Below are 18,373 nucleotides of genomic sequence, written 5' to 3'. Positions count from 1 at the left end.
GAGCCTTGATCTGTGGACCGAAGGGTCCCAGGTTCGATTCCAGTCCAGGGCACATGCCTGGGTTGCAGGCTCGATCCCTATTGGTTCTCACTCACCATTGATGTTTCTATCTCTCTCTCCCTCTCCCTTCCTCTCTGAAATCAATAAAAAATTATTTTAAAAAAAGTAGAGTTTGGATGTTGCTTCCCATCTCACATATACCTCAACTCAATTTTCACACAACAAAATTTATTCTATCAACCACTGGAGATGAAATATAGAGCAAGTACAGCTTGTCAGCAGTGTGTGTACCTAGCCCTCATTATTGCAAAAATTTTGGATGGGGGAAAAAAGAGAGAATAGAAAACTTTCAGTGCAACTACCATTCGATTTCATTATCTCATCACTACTTTGATTTTATTTATGCCCTTTGTGTCTTTGTGACAACGAGAAGAAATAATTTTTCTCTTCTAAATAATTCATTTTTTTATGTTCAGAGAAATACATAACTTTCCCCACTTGAACGTATGTTTATCTGTGTCACTTGGCCCTTCCTCACCCAATCAAATGACCTTCTTTACTTTTTAATTTGGAGCGGGGTGGGGGAGAAAAAGCTCTAGAATTGTATCATCCAATAGCACTTTCTGCAATGATGGGGGTGTTCTGCATCTGCAATGCCCTATAAGGTGGGCCCACTCCCACATGCGACTGCTGAGCTCTAGCTCAAGCCAGTGCTGTCAAGAAACTAATTTTTGAATTTTATGGGATGTTGATTGGTTAAATGAGTATCCACATGTGGCAGTTCATATTGTCTTGGACAGCACAGCTCTGAGCACCTTTTGAATGTCCTGCTGGCCTTTCACCAGATTTCACAACTGGAATTTACACCAACGATGGTTTCATTAAGGACTTTGGTTCTTGACCTTGGTGAGTGTAGATCAATTCTGCTTATGATAAGCACTTTTCACAGAGCACTTTTCTTTCTTTCCCTCTCTCTCTCTTTTTCCTCTTTTGCCTGTGTCTGGATAAAACTTTTATCACCTGTACAAATATTTTAACTTTTCAAAATGGTATTCATCAGAAAAGTTGTAATTCTCCATTAGGTCTACTAAAATAACACTGCACAGATGAACCCAGTATTACCTATTAGTGTGATTGAAGATTTCCTTTATAGTGCAAATAATCTATATACTAGAATATATAAAAGGCTAAGTGTCCATCCTTCCCTCTGGATGCTATGACATGCACTGACCACCAGGGGGCAGACACTCAATGCAGGAGCTGCCATGATGCACACTTGGCCATCCTATATAATAAAAGCCTAATATGCAAATCGAATAAACAGTGGAATGACCAGTCGCTATGATGCATACTGACCACCAGGGGGCAGATGCTCAACACAGGAGCTGCCCCCAGCCCGCAGGCCTCAGACCAGCCAAGGTGGGTGCCAGTGGGGGCCCCCAATCGCCCCGCCAGTTGCCCTGCAGAGGGAGGTGACTGGCAGCAGTGGTGGGGGGCAGGGCCAGCGAGCAGGCGGCGCCAGGCCAGCCAAGGTGGGTGCCAGCAAGGGCCCCCAATCGCCTCGCCAGTCACCTCAAAGATCGGCCCTGATCGCCAGCCAGGCCTAGGGACCCTACCAGTGCACGAATTTTGTGCACTGGGCCTCTAGTTTAAAAATAAATGGCACCACAGACCTGGCATTGACAAACCAATACTCGGCTTTCCCCAAGTGGGACACAGGCTCTGCCAACCACCCCAGAGAAACACCCCACCAAGTTGCAGCCAAAGCTGCCAAGACCCCATAGCAAAAAATGTGGCCCACAGCCCAGCTCAGCCTGGAAATGGTCGCTGTGGGCGCTGGGTAATGACCTCAGGTAGTAGCACCAGGCTTCCTCTCCCTAGCAACTAGCCTCCTTGGAGTTTCTTCAGCCCAGGAACCCGACTTGCTTTATAGCCAGGTGTAAACATTTTACAGCTTAACCAAATGTTTGTGAAGTGTTTTCATGTGCCTCATCTCATTTGATCCTCACAGAAGTCCTAGAGTAGGTAGATGGAAGAAAGCAGAAAGAAATATGGTGAGGGAGCTAATGGATGGCCTTCCTAAGCTATGTATCTGGACATATGAATCTCTTGTCAAAGGATGCTTTTCCTTTGCTTCCTACAAAGATTGAGAATGCCTCAACCCCATCCTTGATCAGAATTAACTTTAGGTTAAGATTTAGACTCAGATACTCTGGCATAAAAACTTTCAGAAGGCACACAATGAAGATGTTTCTAAAACAGAGTAGATGGTATTCTAGATGGGTCTTGGCAGGCCTGAGAAGGCAACTCTCAGAATATGACTCATTAACATCAAATTATTTTCGCTGAAACCGGTTTGGCTCAGTGGATAGAGCGTCGGCTTGCGGACTGAAAGGTCCCAGGTTCGATTCCGGTCAAGGGCATGTACCTGGGTTGCGAGCACATCCCCAGTAGGGAGTGTGCAGGAGGCAGCTGATCGATGTTTCTCTCTCATCGATGTTTCTAACTCTCTATCTCTCTCCCTTCCTCTCTGTAAAAAATCAATAAAATATATTTAAAAAAAAAATTATTCTCCACACTGGCTTCATTTCAGTCCTATGAGAGAAATGACAATTGAGGAAATGTGTGACTGTGCATTCCTGTGTGTGCACATGCACATGTATGTTCCTGTGGTTTCCCATCTTACTGCTTCCACCGAGCTTCTTTCTGGGTTGGGGCGTGGATTCTCAGCCATTTCTGTACATGCTACCGTGGCTCAGCTATATCTGCTAAATGAACCCCCTGAGTCACAGCCAGGAGTTTTGTCTTTTATGTGAAATAAATGTGTATTTCCCAAGCAGTCATCTGCCTGCCCTTGGCACAGTGTCTGGCCGGGAGCCCACTCCCTGCAATGCTTCATGTTCTGCTCGCATAGGCTCTGTAGTTCCAGATTCGCTGTGTGTGCACCTCTGAGCACATTTCCCATCACTTGCCTGAAACACACCTCAGCATGGGCCGCAGAAGTCAAAGGTTTGGAGTGGGAGAGGTCTCCAGGTGACCAGTGTGGTGCACAGTAGTCTTTCCCTGTCAATGACACTAAGTGACTTAGCTCAATCAAGTTCTCGGAACCCTCTCAGTCTAGTGATCTGCAGCCTTTGGTGATAACTAAAGACACGAGGTCCTCCTGACCATGGCCTGGGAGCACGTGGAAGGCATGTTTCCTACTTCTCCTCCTGCTTCACTACAGGGCAAAGACTTCTTAGTACTGAGTCTATTAGCTTCAAGAAACTGGTCTTTCCCAAGGAACGTCTTTCCTGATGGGATCGAAATGGGTCTTTCGGGATGAGAAGGGAACTGGTGGCAGCAGGTGTCCCTGGCGTCCTGAGTGGGGCTGCACAGAGTGAGGAAAATGATGGCTTCACACTTTACTCTGTTTTTAATTTTTAAAAACAAGATTTTGTGATTTTTAAAGCAATACAGAGTTCCAGTCAAAAGGATTTTCAAAGTTCTTTATCTCCTGGGTACATGGCTTCATTTTCTTTTTAAAAAATACAAATATTCCAAGAAAATCAAACATACGAGAATCCCTAGAATAGGAAGATTAAATTCCTCTCTCAACCCACACAGGCCTTTTGAATGCACTTCCTTCAAAGGAAACAACTCTACACAGTGTCCATTTTCCATATAGTGACCAAAATATTTAGAGAAAGGTATAGATGAGAAAAAAGATAGATGAATAAGTGTATTCATATATATTTACTGAGTAAATATAAGCAAACACATACAGAATTTTCTTTAAATGTTACCTCTTTTTATTTGTATTTGTATATATATATATATATATTATATTATATTTAAATTTTTTTTGCACTTAACAGCATACATTAACATTTTTTAATGTTGTACACATCCATCTAGAACACATCCACATTCCTTTTAACAACAACCCAGCATTCCATAGTATTCATGTGTGCCTTTAAGTGGTTTACTCATCCCTCTATTAGTGAACATTGGGCAGTTTCCCATTTTTGCCTATAGGTGACGATGCCACACCAGTATACCTGCAGGTAACCAAGACTTCGGTAAGGCATCCCTACTTTATGGTGGCTGGTTATAACTTTTAGTATCAGTGGATATTCCATATTCCTCTATGCTAATGTTCCCCACTGAAGTTGGACTAGTGCCTGTAGCCTGATCTTTGCTGACAGTTTGTGCACAGGTAAGGAAAGAGATGAGGTGTGTTTTAAATGCACCAATAGAAAAGGGAAGGGCTTGCCCAGGGATGCCGCAAAACACATTTGAGGACACTCACCTCAAGTTTGAAGATGATTTGTTTGGAGTGATTTGAAATCAAAGTTCAGCTTCATTTCTCATAAGTCTGTTATTTGGAGGGGGATTTCATGAACCGTCCTAGTTATCTGATGCCTTCCGGGAACAGGGCTTTTATGAGATCGGCATTTTTAAAGGAACAACTTTATTCTTGGGAAGGTTGACAGGGCTTTTAATGTGGAAAGAAATTAGAAACCACAGCTGGAGGCAACATGGTCCGTATAAAGAAAAGGAAAACAAGGAACAGAAATCCAGTTTAAAATGCCCTTTAGAATGGTTGTTATTGAGAATATTCTTGTATATCTCCATCCATAGTTATGGTGGAGGAAAATATGGAGGCACTTGGACTTTTTTTTAAACAGTCATCTCCACATGTCCCGTTATTTTATTTAAACTTGGTCAAGTCCAAGTTTAAGTAAATTGTAGAAAACAGATAACCTATTTATTGTTCTAGGGCAGGGGTTGGCCAACTATGGCCATGGGCCAAGTCCAGCCCGCCTGCCTGTTCTTGTAGTAGTCTGATTGGGACACATCCACACCCATTCATCTGTGCCTGCATGTACAGGTCTTTCTGTGTGTAAGTCAGCAGTTCTCATCTGGGAAAAATTTCTCCCCCTCAGTGACAAATGCCTGCAGACATCTTTGATCCTCACAACTGAGGAAGAGGTGTGTTCTTCATGTCTACTGGGAAGAGGCCAGGGCTGCTGCTCAGCATCCTACAGTGCACAGGACAACCCTCCCCCACCAGCCGACAGTTACCCAGCCTAACAGGCCAGTGTTGACAAATCCTGGTGTCTCAGAAGACAAATCACCTTCCCTTCTCTCCTCTGTTGTTGAACTTGGATGTTCTTTGAAAGTGATGGAAGAGGTTAACCCCTCTCTGAGCAAAGCATATAATATCCATATAGGATCATCCAAATCACTTAAACTAAAAGAGCCCCTTCATCTATTACATCTGGCCAGTCAATTTCAGCCAGGTACACCCTACAAACTCTGTGAGGTGCTGCATGATTTGGGAGGCCTGGACTTCAGTTTCCAGAGGCCAGACTTCTTTCAATGCCACTCACTTCCCCAGGTTTGCAGCCTGTGGGTGGCGCTGGCGTGGGCGAAGAATAATGAGCAGTGTATGGATGGGGAGCCTCAGGAGTAGAAGGGGGCTGGTGGCAAGCTTCCCTTAATATCATATTTTATACACAACTGTGGGCCAGGCCAGGCTCTGGATATGCACTGCCTGACCCTAGTTCAGGGGGACGATCGATTGTTCTCAAACAGGGAGCCATCCAGATGATTTATTTATGCAGCAGAGCAGCCTGCTGCTTTGAAGGTGGGCACAGACCAGTAGCTTTGTGCACGCACATGCGTGTGTGTGCATGCGTGTGTGTGTGTGCATGTGTGTGTGTGTGTGTGTGCGCACGTACATCCTCCCATGATCCTCAGTTTCAGCTGAGCCTATAATTAGCTCCTCAGAGACCAAATAATCACACTTTGCTTTTTCTACCTATAAATGCTCATTTGGCTTTCTGATTTCTTGTTAATTTCCTAGCTTTAAAGGGCCCAGTATTGGACTATTGGGAAAATATCAAGATACCAGGACAAAGAATGTCATTCTGGGAGAAGAGTTGAAAGATTCTGGAATCTCTATGACTGAAATTGGCCTTTTTTGTCTAAATTTGAGAAGCTCCAGAGGGGGTACTTTGGGACACATCTACTGCACCCCTTCCTCACCGAGTTGGTATCCTTCCAGGAAAGTACCAGAGTGTAGTCATTAGGGCTGGACATTTCAAGCCTGGTGGAATCCAAACAAGCATAACAAGTTGAACTCTCCAATTCTGGGGGTAGAGGTCCCAATCCATATAACTAGGACCTCAAATATCAGGTTCCTGAACCAAATTAAGCATAGACAGCCCGGCTTTGTTTCTGGCACCAAATATGAATTCTGGTCGTTACTGGTCTTACTTCTCGATGTCAGTTTAAAATTATTCAAAGATTATTTTTAAGAGGGAGGCACAACATTCCAGTTGACTGAAAATTAGGAATGCCGTATAGCAGCTACTCTTCGTTAGAATGTTGCACAGTGATGGACATACTCCATTTCTGTGATCTCCTATAATACAGTGGCCACGGGTCACACATGACCATTGAGTATTTTCTATGTGGTCAGTGAGACTGAAATTTTTATTTTATTTTATTTCATTTTAATTAATCTAAACTTAAATGGCCCCATTAAGTAGTGATTACTGTATTGGAAAGGCTAGTTTTATATGGCCTGATCACTTATCTAGACAAGAAAGTGTGAATATATATCTTATTATCAAGGCCATAGCAATATGATATACTTGAACATATAGACAAAAATCGTATGAAGATACACATCCAATTGTTAATAACTCCCAGGTTAGGATCAGAGAGGCATAAAGAGAGGATTTGAACATTTCATTTTGCCAAAAGAAAAAGAAACATGGGATGTGGGATTAAAAGTGAATCAAATACGTAAGATGAGACTGTATCATAGACCAATCATGTCACCCATCTCCTTGAAGTTACCTCACACACAAAAAAAGATGGAGGCATGTGACCATTATCTCTATGACCCAGGCAGCCTCCACGCCTCCCCCGCTTGGCCCAGTCATGTCAAAGGACGTGAATTCAGGTCCTTGGCCCTTGTGTTTTGTGCAGTCAGCACCTAAAATAATCATGTCAGTGAACAAGCAAGTGGGGAACAGCGGGGAGGAGGCAGCCACGTAAACAAATGCATGAACCACCACCGTCTGTCTTTGAAACAAAAGCCTTGTGTTTTATGAAAATCCCTCCTTGTGGAAAGCCATTTGCAAAGCCTCAGGTTTCCGCTTGGCTGGTACATGCAGGGAAGGCCTCTCTCAGAGTCTCCCGCGAGTGACAGAGAAATGGCTAACCAGGGATTGTGTGCACAGGCTTGCTGATTCCAAGTGTGATCTCAGCCACCCGTTTCTTTCCTAGCTTATTAAGAAGAAACCAAAAATAAAAATAAAAAAATAAAGTAAAATAAAAGAAGAAACCAATACTTTTCTTTCCTGGGGCAGCGGGGGCTGGGGGGGGGGGCTGGGAGGGGGGTTAAATGCTAAGTAGGAAGAAACAAAGAAAGCAAGAGAGGAAGGGAAAGAATATACTAATGAGAAGCAATATAATGTTCCAGGGTGATTTGGAGATGCAGCAGCATCTCCAGGGTGGGAAGAGTTTTCCTGATTCCTGTCAAATCAATATGCCATCTCTACATACCCGAATTATTGCAAAGGCAGCTGTGTTATAAAGCTCTGGGAGTCTTCTGTGACCCTGTGCCTTCCTGCCACTAAGCTGTGCTGGGTGCTAAACCTTTCTGCATAGATGCTGTCCCATTGGAAGTTAAACTTGATACCACACCAGGGTCCCACCTGGGGCCAGAAGTGGCCTGTGTTTTATCTTTTCTTCCAGGCATTGTGAAACTAACAAGGCCTATGGCCCAATTTGGAGGGGAAATATTTACCTGGCCTTTTGTTATGCCTGGATTATCTCAAAAGTTAAAACTAATTGATGTGATTTCGATGCAATTGTCATTACAAAAACTAGTATTCTTCTCCAAGGGGTGGCCCAGTGATCCAAAAGCTACATGAGAGCCAGGATTCTGTGTTAAGCCCGTTATATCCTCCATCTGGTGAAATGCAGGACTTATAGTAAGCAGTCTCTTATGCCGTGTGCCAGATATTTTTTCTATAGGGTGTCCCAAAATTCACATAAGATTTGCAATTGAATTGAATTGCAAATTTAATTCTGACCCTTAGAAAAATGTAATATGACCTAGGAGTGCAAGGGCATATGTACTTAAAAAATGAGTCTAACACCTGCTCTGGCATTGCTTTTTTTCCTAATAAATAGTATTGATTAGGATTTGAGTGCCTTGAGTGATAGGCTTCCAATATCCAGTGACTCCTGTGTGACTTGATAGTGTTAGTGTTACTTTGTCCCTGAGAAAGAGAAGTGGGGGGGGGGGGGGCGCAAAAGGGGGCAGACAAACAAACAAAAACACCAGCTATCAGTTTTAAGCTACATGCAAACTCAACTTCTTTTTTAATGATTTTATTAGGATGTCTTCTATATTCTACTTGGTAATTCATTTCCCTGAGGCAACTCTAAACCTTGCAGGTCGGCTTACAATTCCTATCAGAATAGTGTGTAGCGGGGAGGAAAGGGGAGGACGGGATAATGGAAATTTCACAAGTTATTTTTTTAATCCAATTTCTTGCCCTGACAATTTCTTAAATCTGTAGAGCTTGATGTTTTAATCTCATGCATTCTGATAGAGCCTGATATTCATAGCTGGTGGATTTGATACATTTTTAACCAGGATGTTGAATATGATGAGAAAACACACGGGAGGCGTGTATTTTGCACCTTGTGGTGGAGTCTGCCAGTTTCATTGTCACTTTTCCTGCACTAAGAGCTTCCCTGGGAGGTGTCAGCGCTGCCCAAAGCCGACTTCCCTCCGTATCGAAATGGCTTCGTCTGAGCTCTCCAAAATTCCTATTTCAGTACAGGTGCTCGTGTGGGTGTGTGGGAGGCAGAACATATCAGTTTAAAACTCAGATAAATATGCATTTATACTCCGTGTGCGAACGCATAACGTGGGGGATCAATCTTGTCATTTCGGCATCAATGGAATCACAAGTAGATTGAAAGTCGGATGCACTGTGGAGAAAACGTGTTCTGGATCCACAGTGCAAAATTAGACACTGATGGCTTCGTAAGCACGAATTCCAAGGATTGAACAATCGATGATAACAATGCAGTCTCTCCGGTCATTTTTGTAAGTAAGTTAAAATATTAATGTTATCTCAGGAACTGTTTTGATGTCTTATTATGGAAAAGAGCAAGTATATGTTAATCAAAGTAGATAATAGTAAAATGAGCCCTCAGATACTTCAGTAATTATCAGCTCACGACTGATCCTGTTTCACTGATACCGCCACTCTTTTCCTCCACATTCTGGGTTGTTTCAAAGGCAGGGCCGGACATCATACATTTCACCCATGAGAGCTTCACTGTGTTTCTCTAAAAGAACACGTGCATTTTCTAAATATGCTCACAAGTAACCTTGCAACAGTAACACTGATCTGGCCAGTCAGTGTTCACATTATCTCAGTTATCTTACTTTTTTTTAATCCTCACCCAAGAATATGTTCTACTGATTCTGGAGAGAGCGAGAGGGAGGGGGGGAGATATAATAGATAGATAGATAGATAGATAGATAGATAGATAGATAGATAGATAGATATCCCTTTCCTCCTTGCCTGCCATACATGTCCCAACTGAATTGATCCCACAATTAATGTGCCCTGACTGGGGAATCAAACCCACAACCGTTTGGTGTACTGGACGACACTCCAACCAGCTAAGACATCTGGCCAAGTTAGTTTCCTTGAATGAAAATCCAAATAAAGTCTATGGATATAATTAGTGGATATGTCTAAATTTCTTTAATTCATATTTACCCATTTACAACTCTCTCTCTCTCTCTCTCTCTCTCTCTCTCTCTCTCTCTCTCTCTCTCTCTCTCAAAACTTATTTTGTTGAAGAAAAGGACTGTTTTCCAGGAACACTTTTTGACCAATATCATGGTTATGAATTATTTTCTCTTTTTTACCCAAGATAAGAAATTAGCCTGATAAGTCATTGATGTTGATTGAACCAGTGATGGCCATCATTCTATTCCATGGACAAATAGTGACAACAATTTTATATTAATTGAAACAAATTGATTCAATTACCTGTATATGTATTGAGAAGCAAATTCTCTCTCTCCCTCTCTTCCTCTCTCCCTCTCCCTCTTTCCCTCTCTCCCTCTCTCTCTCTTCCTCTCTAGTATTTTATAAGAAAAATAGCTAGAAGTTGAGTGACTTGCCCAAGAGCTAAGTTAAGGTGGGTAAAGTTATTGTCACCAGCGTTCTTCTCTAGTTGATTAAAAAATAACAGAAGCAGTATTTTTTAACTGCTCAGATGGGAGGGACTTTCTTTTATGAATAAACTATGGCTGCCACTGACTTTGACTTTCTCTTGCACTTCCGAGTGAAGAAAATGTGGGCATTTCAGGTAAAGTATACTGCTCTTCTGAAATACAGGATGTCACTTTAGAAAGTGGCCGCGGTTCCCCTCCTTATTGTTAAGCGTGGTGTGATGTTTTATTCCTGAGCTAAGGGCTCTACCAGATCTGGCCTGTTCTTGAGAAAAATGACAATGAAAAGGAGACCTTCTAGTTGCTACAAAACAATGATCCTAGACGCCGTGGATGGTGGCCATGGCCACATCATGTCCCAAGCCACCTCTGTGGTCCAGCAGATTGTCCCAGGGGCCTGGGTACACAGTTTGAGGGAGTGAGGTGATGGAAGGAGTGCTGGGGCTGTGCAAAAGTGTGCGTGTCCTTAGCACTAAGAGCCACTTGGGTCTCCACAACATTCCCCATTCTGACGACCCCCTCATTACTTAAATAGCCACCTTCAAAATGTAGGCACAAGTTTCCCACTCAATGTGCTATGGTTTTATTATTTGTTTCCAGTTACAAAATAACTGTTAAAAACACAAATGTCCACTCTGTTCCATGGTCCCTTGGAACGCTTTTTGGCCACTGTCTATTTTAATATTAGATGCATACAAAGTGCTGGTCCTGGTGCCGTTATTACCTTATTCAGGAAGAGAATACAACACCCATGCAGGAAACAGCAGCAGCCGAGCGATGACGGCTTGTTTTAGGATACAGAGCTAGTAAGAGCCAGAGCTGGAATCTGACCCAAAGTTTATTAGACTCTGAAAGTGGTGTGGCTGACAGGGCCCTCTTTGCATTTGCCAACTGTGCCTTGAGCGAGGGACCTCACACACATATGTGTGACCTCCGGGCTGGTACTAACAAGCTCTGTCCCTCTCCCCAGTGGCTGGACCCACGGTCTTGGAGCTGGGGGTACTCACATGGGTGGTGTAGTCTGCTGTGGGGAGAACAACTTAACTGGGAAAGAGGCCTAGATGTGGGGCTTGGGGTGGGCCTGTGTATTTCAGCAAAAAATGTGATCCTGAGTATCCCCAAATGAATGTCGCTCAGAGTCCGCCTAAGTGTTCCCCTGACCCTCTGGATGCCTCACTCATGGGGAGGCAGGTGAACGTCAGAATACAATGCTCTTAAGTATGGGTCTGGGCAGGCCTAGCACTTCTGGGGTCTGAGATCCTCTCACCACCAACCATCACTCCTCCCACATCACAAAGCTCCAAGGCGTTTGCCCCCAGGAGGGTGGGATGTCCCATTGTTCCAGCCAGCATCGTTCCCCTCCCTTTGGACTTGCCCAGTGCCAAAATTTTCATGACATGGAGCAAGTGAAAGAAACATTTTTACAAGCACAAAGAAATAAAATGAAAGCAATATAGGGCTCATAAAGATGGTATCCATGAACATTTCAGACAGACTCACAGATAAGTCCTCAAAAAGAGGCCTTATGAGCCAGGAAATCTCTTTAGGAAATAAACAAGATGCTCGTTTCCCTGGCCCACGTGGAGAAGATTAGGAGAATGGTAGGGACATGGCTGGTTTCCAGGAGTGGGGGTGGGGAGTCTTGTGTGAGGAGCTCACATTAACCTCTTTCCTCTTTAACTGTTGGAAAGAAGACACTTGAAGAAAGACCACCCAATGAAAGTGGACGGTGAGGTCAGAGTAAGGGTCATGGTGATTATTGAGTAAGAGTAGAAAATTGATTTGAGGACAGCACATTTCAGGCCAGAGGAAGAGAATTGCTTAGTCAGCAGTTTCTTTTGCCTAAAGGGCTTAGTAGTGACTCTTAGGGGTCTTATCTGAAAGTCAGATGGCCATGCGTTCCCCTCACAAGTCACCTGTCTAGCTGCAACCCCAGCTTAGGGACTTAGGTTGGAGAATTCTGCAGTGTAGCAGTTCATTTGAATTTCGAATATTTGGAAAGAAATAGGAGGTACCTCCACTCAGGTGCAATGATTTCCTGCCCCAGCCGAGTGTTCTCCAAAAAGCATTGATGAAACATTTATCAGGTGTGTGGAGTTAGGGGTACGGGTCGCTCACCCAGACAGAAATAAGCTGATCAGAGGAGACAGCATTCTCTAAGGCAGCTGCCTACCTGATCTGTCCATTCTAGGGCAGAATCTTAAGAGCAAAAGCCAGGGTGATCACACCGTCTTCAGGACTTCATTAATAACACTACATAAAGAAGTTTTTTCCCACTTAGAATTTTGTGCAGAAATGGCAAAAAGATGAACAAATCTGTAGCAGCAACTGTATCGTGTGTTGTCCAAACCACTGTCTTTTTCTCCTGGGTGGGCATGCAGTAGGCTGTGTACCCAAGAAAACCCCCTCCCCCGATATGGTTAAGGTGAGGTCATGTGACTGCATTCTGGACAATTGAAAGTGGGTAGAAAGGATGCATGCCCCTTCCAGATCTAGTCACAACCCCCTTGTGTGACCTTCACTGTCTCTGCTCTCCATCCACCATGACCCTTGCATTCCAGTTTTGAAGATGCCTTATGTCTTAGTCCATCTGGGCTGCTACAAGACAATACCAGAGACTGGGTGGCTAATAAACAACACAATTTATTTTTCACAGTCTGGAGGCTAGAAGCACAAGGCCAAAGCGCCAACAGATTCAGTGTATGGCGAGGGTCTGCTACCTGGTTCACAGTGGTCCATTTTCTTGCTGTGTCCTCACATAGTGGGAGGAGCAAGAGAGCTCTCTGGAGTCCCTTTTGTAAGGGATATGATCTCATTCATGAGATCTCTACCCTTATGACCTCATCACCTCTAGAAGGTCCCACCCCTTAACACTATCACATTGGGGCTTAGGTTTCAACATATAAATGGGGGAGTGTCACATTCAGTCTATAACACTGTATTATCAGATCCAAGAGACTGGGTCACTGAGTGATTGAATGATCATAGCACCTTCCCTATTACGCTAGACAGAATTGCAAATGAGCACTGAGCTTCTATAGGGTTAATCCTTATGACCTGGAATTGTGTGTTACAGACCTTGGTGTCTATCTCCCACTAATACAACTTAACTCAAGGCTGTTAAGATAGAATTCTATTACTATGATTCTATGAAGTTAACACAAACATAATTCCATACTGCAAGAGCGGTTCCAAATAACTTGTGAAAAGTAAGTCAGTGAGGTCTGCTGCTCATAGGATTTCCCTTTTCCTCAATCCCCTGCCATCTGCAGAATAAGTATTTGGGTTTCACACCAGCCAGGGAGGCATCAGATTCTCTTGTAGCTAGTTTCATAACAATCGCTATTCCCTCTCTGTACATATCGGGCACAGGATGCTCAGCTAATTTCTAAAGATGCTTCCGTGGTACCATGTGGACATGCCCATCTCCATCTTAAGTCTCAACATGACATTGCTGTGCTCAGGAGATGCTGTGAGTCCATAGCTCTCTATCCTCTCAGAACTCGGAGTCCCTTTTCAAAAACACCTAAGCCCTTCCTTGTATTCTCTCTTCTTTCTGCTACATGATGGAGCATTGGGTTTTATCCCCACTCCTCCCAGATGGGCCCAGTCTGAAAATGATCCACCTGATGTATGGAAACATGGATGTCATGCCACTTCCTGTGGGACACTATGAAACAACCTCCCTGAAATTGGTAGATCAGGACTTAAGTGATAACTCCGCTCATTTCTAATAGAGTTCTCTTGAAAAAGAACTTCAGGTTTGGAGAGTACAAACCATGAAAACAAAGAAACAAAGAGACAGGGTGAATGTCATTGAATCATTTTCTAATGATTCAATCATTTTTATGATAACTAGGCCATGGTTGACCAGGGCTTAGACCAGTGGTTCTCAACCTTGGCTGCACATTAGAATCACCTAAGAATCTTTTTAAAATCCTGATTTCTGGGCCCCACCCTCCAGAAATTCTGTTTCTTTGTTATGGGGTGGGGCCACACCATTAGTAACAAAGAAACAGAATTTCTGGAGGATGAGGCCCAGAAATCAGGATTAAAAAAAAAGATTCCCAGGTGATTCTAATGTGCAGCCAAGGTTGAGAACCACTGGCTTAGACAGAGCACGTAGTCCTTCCGGCCTGTGATGTCAAACGCTGCCATCAAAATGGTGAGGTTCATTCATTGAGATGTGTACCGGAGTGTTACCATGTTAAGGGGTCCTAGATGTCTAATCCAATTCTATAACTGTTGAGACGAGGAAACCGAAGCCATTTACCACTTGTATTGATGGTATGAATTTAAGCAAATTATTGTGCTCAATGCATTCCACTTTCCTCATCCCATATAAAATGGGGGCTAATTTATTCAATACCATGCACATCTTTGCATAGCTTTAAAAGGTATTATATATATATTTTTAAAATGATCTCTTCTGTATATTGTAATTGGATTTTTTCTAACTTTGAGTTGGGAAATTAATGCATTTATTTACATTTTTAATTTTTACTGGAAGTGTTCATGTTATGAATTTTTCTTCGGGTCACTGGTTTGTATGTGAGCCTTAGATTCTCTATTTTAATAGATATTGTTTTTCATTATAATTTTTATAAAGCTCTGTAGTTTATTTTTTGTATCCCCTTTCACTCAAGTGTTGTTTATAGAAGTTTTGTATTTTTTTATTCCAACATGGATTATGGTTTCAAATATTAATTCCAGTCTACTCTTTTGTTTTTATTCCCCATGGGCTTTAATTTTACATAAATTGGATAATTTTTGCATGTATTCCATCTCCACCACTATCTCTTTGATCTATAGTCTTTCTTTATCGATTGCTATTTTCGATTACTTTCCTTTAAAGCCCATATTAAATTGTCATTCAAACCTATTTTTTCTTGGACACTTTATAATTTTGACTTTATTTCTTATATGATTTTGCTTCTCCCCTTTTATTTTATTCATTCATTCAATCAACTGTCATTTCATTTTTTCTGTTTTGAGTCCCTTCCCATTTTATTTTTTTGAATTTATGATTCAATATATATGTGCGTGTATTTACTATATTTCCACATACTTTTTTGTGAATATTTAACTCAGGAGTTTTGTGTTACAGTTTTCAATGACTGGAATTGGGGGGAGACTTTTCATCAGCTGGTGTGTTTGGATTTTCACTTTTGGGGTTCAAGGCTAGTGTTTAGGAGTGAGTCCCAAGGTTTCTCATCCACACGGCCTCCCATCTGTCAGTGGAGTGAAGTGTATATTCTTTACTGGTTGGTTTTTGTTGGAGGCAGGGTGGCCCACAGGGGGACTTTTGTGCATGACTTTCTTTGATATTTCTTTTCCATGATGCATCTTTAATCCCGCCCTGGTGCTTTGTGTTCACTTCAGTTTCCAAAGGTTAGTTCTCCTCTCCTCATCACCCTCTGTTCCTCAGAACCACCTTCTTTCCAACACGGCCTCTGACTCCTGGACACACTTTTTAGTCCCAGCCCTACTGTAACCCTGCTGTCAGGGCTCTGAACCGCTGGGTCTGGTTTTCAGTGTTTTCACATTTATAACAGACCTTCTCTCTCTGGGAGCGATTTTAGTTCAGTCTTAAGCCTACACTTCTCATTCTTCTCTTCCCTATATTTTTCCCGATCTTCCTTATTTTTATCTAAATCTCAGGATGGGAGATAGAGAAATGGTTCTGCTAGAAGGTGGTGCTATCACAGGTTAACATTACAGTGTCTTTTGTCTTCAAATTATGCTAAAGGTACAACTCTCAAACTTTTGTTTGTCTTGTTTATCTATATAGAGTTTAGAGAAGGTGCTGGGAGATTCGAATTTTCAGCAGCCATTGCCTCAACTACCTGGAGCTTGCTTTTTTTTTTCCTCCTACACCCATTATGGGTGGTTAGTTCTTGATTATTTATTTTAAGAGTTTGTGTGTGTGTGTGTTGTTTTTTGAACCACACGTAGGACTGACTACATAATATATGAAGCCCTGTGCAAAATGAAAATTCAGGGCCCCTTGCGAAAAAATTGTTAAGAATTTTACAATGGCAAAAGCAGAGCATTAAACTAGGTGAGGGACCCTTCTGAGTGTGTGACTGTGTGCCTGTGCAGGCTACTCACCCATGAAGTCTGCCTCGTTCAGTGGTTTATATATGTAAGTAACTTGGTTCAGTAACTTCACAAGTGTAATCTGTCACCTACAGAGAGAGCAAGAGAAAGACACACACACACACACAGAGAGAGAGAGAGAGAGAGAGAGAGAGAGAGAGAGAGAGAGAGAGAGAGAGAGAGAGAGATTGAGACTGGTGCCTAGGAGACCTGGGTCTGTCCTGTGTCCATCTCCAAGCCTGTCATGGATTAACAGTGTGATTGTGGAAATGTTATATTATCTCTCTGGAATTCTCATTTCCTACTTGAGATAGGAAGTATTTTACTTTGCATTAAACTATCACACATGTTACTGATGATACCTGAGTACATTTTAATAGTGTTATTAGTTCTTCTACATAATAGAAAGTAATACAAAACATGGACACTGTTTTTATGTGTATTATTTTTTAATACGTGGTTAAACCAAATAATTAACAAACACAAGGCCAATTGGGAGACATCAGTAAGGACTTCTTTGTGTAGGTGGTGCCTGGATATATTAAGAAGGATGAGGATGGATGGTATAAAAGCATCTAGAGTTTGGGAGACCTAACTCAGGATGATTCCTGGGGACATTTTCAGTTCTTTTCAGTGTTTTAGGATTCTATAATTGCATATAGTTAGACCCATGGTGAATACATTATTCTAATTTAGAACGGAGGACGAGTTTTAAATATATAATTATGAGCGAACCAGTTCACACCTTCCAGAGAGGCTGGTGGCAAGATGAAGTCCCTATTCCTGGTCCTCCCTCCGCTCCATTTAAAGATTCTAACCCGTGCAGTGTCCCCACACCCACTCAGTGCCATCGAGGACTCAGTCGCCCACCACTGAGCCAGGGCTGGGAAAAGCCACCGTGAATGGATGCCATCTCTGGAGCAGGGTGTCAAGTCTTCTTGACTGCAGCTCTCACGTCTGCCAAGCCTGCCACTCCACGGAGTGCAGAACAGGCTGCTCCCGGGGATAAAAATAGGAGAAATGAAGCTGTTCGTCTGTTAACCAGGCACTTGGGTGTTACCTGCCAACTCTCACAAAAGTTCACGGTACTGGTGTGTAAATATGTCTCTCTTCTCTGCATTCAGCACGGCTAGAGAGCGGTCCGGTTGCTGAGTAGGGGCAGCTGGGGATTGAGAAAACGAAAGAAAGAGACAGACACAGAGATGGAAAGAAAAAGCTGGGGCTGAGTGGGACCACTGTCCTCTGATGATGGGACAGGGACCTAGAGCCCATACAGCATATTTATTTTATACAGCAAAAACAGGAAGTTTTACTAAAAGTCAAGACAAAGGAGACTATGTGCATTCTTGGGTGGGCCCAGAGTCTTATTCATTCCTGGTGTCCGGCTGGATTTAAATAACAAAACCCACCCCGTGGCACCTGGGCTGAAGGTCAAGCTGACAACACTCCTGCCTTTTGGCAAAGCGTGTTTCTAGGACGTGGCTTTGCCAGTGCCGCTGGATTCAGCTGACAATAATTAAAGAAATGCCCATGTGCCTTCCCAGGTGCTCTCGACACCTGTGCACAGTATTGGCCTAGCTAGACAACTCGATTATTTTTTAGGAACCCCAGAATTTAAAACAGTGCAATCCTGTTAGCCAAATGGTATCATATTTACAAAGGTATGTTTGGGATTTTAAGGCGTTCCTAATGGATCCATGGGAAAAGACACGCGGTCTCCCTCTGAGGCATAGATTTTTACATGTAATTTTTTTCATGCAGTTTGGTGGCAGCGAAGTTGACTGTTCTCTCCCAGGTTTGATTTGTTCCCATTGAGGTTGACCAGACTCTAAATGTTCCATGTTGGATGCTAGGACTTCCCCACCTTTTATAACCCAGAACACCCCGTGAGAAATGCTTAGTGACTTCAGTGCCTCAGTGGATGTTGTTGGCATCCTAGAGCACTTAGGCATTTTAGTCCTTTCCAAGTCCTTCTACACTTGATCTTAGCCAAAAGGCCGAGAA

General features: G+C 42.8%; 1 protein-coding gene across 5 annotated transcripts in view; it reads left to right on the top strand.

The window, feature by feature from the left end:
• The window catches only part of RBFOX1 (RNA binding fox-1 homolog 1), a 2,058,026-nt gene that overhangs the window by 1,228,249 nt on the left and 811,404 nt on the right, over nucleotides 1-18,373 (top strand). The gene's annotated exons all lie outside the window — the stretch shown is intronic.

The sequence above is a fragment of the Myotis myotis genome, unplaced genomic scaffold (assembly GCF_014108235.1).
Source record: "Myotis myotis isolate mMyoMyo1 unplaced genomic scaffold, mMyoMyo1.p scaffold_m19_p_5, whole genome shotgun sequence".
Taxonomy (NCBI): domain Eukaryota; kingdom Metazoa; phylum Chordata; class Mammalia; order Chiroptera; family Vespertilionidae; genus Myotis; species Myotis myotis.
Note: the sequence above shows the minus strand (reverse complement) of the source record. Positions and strands in the feature narration are given on the sequence as shown.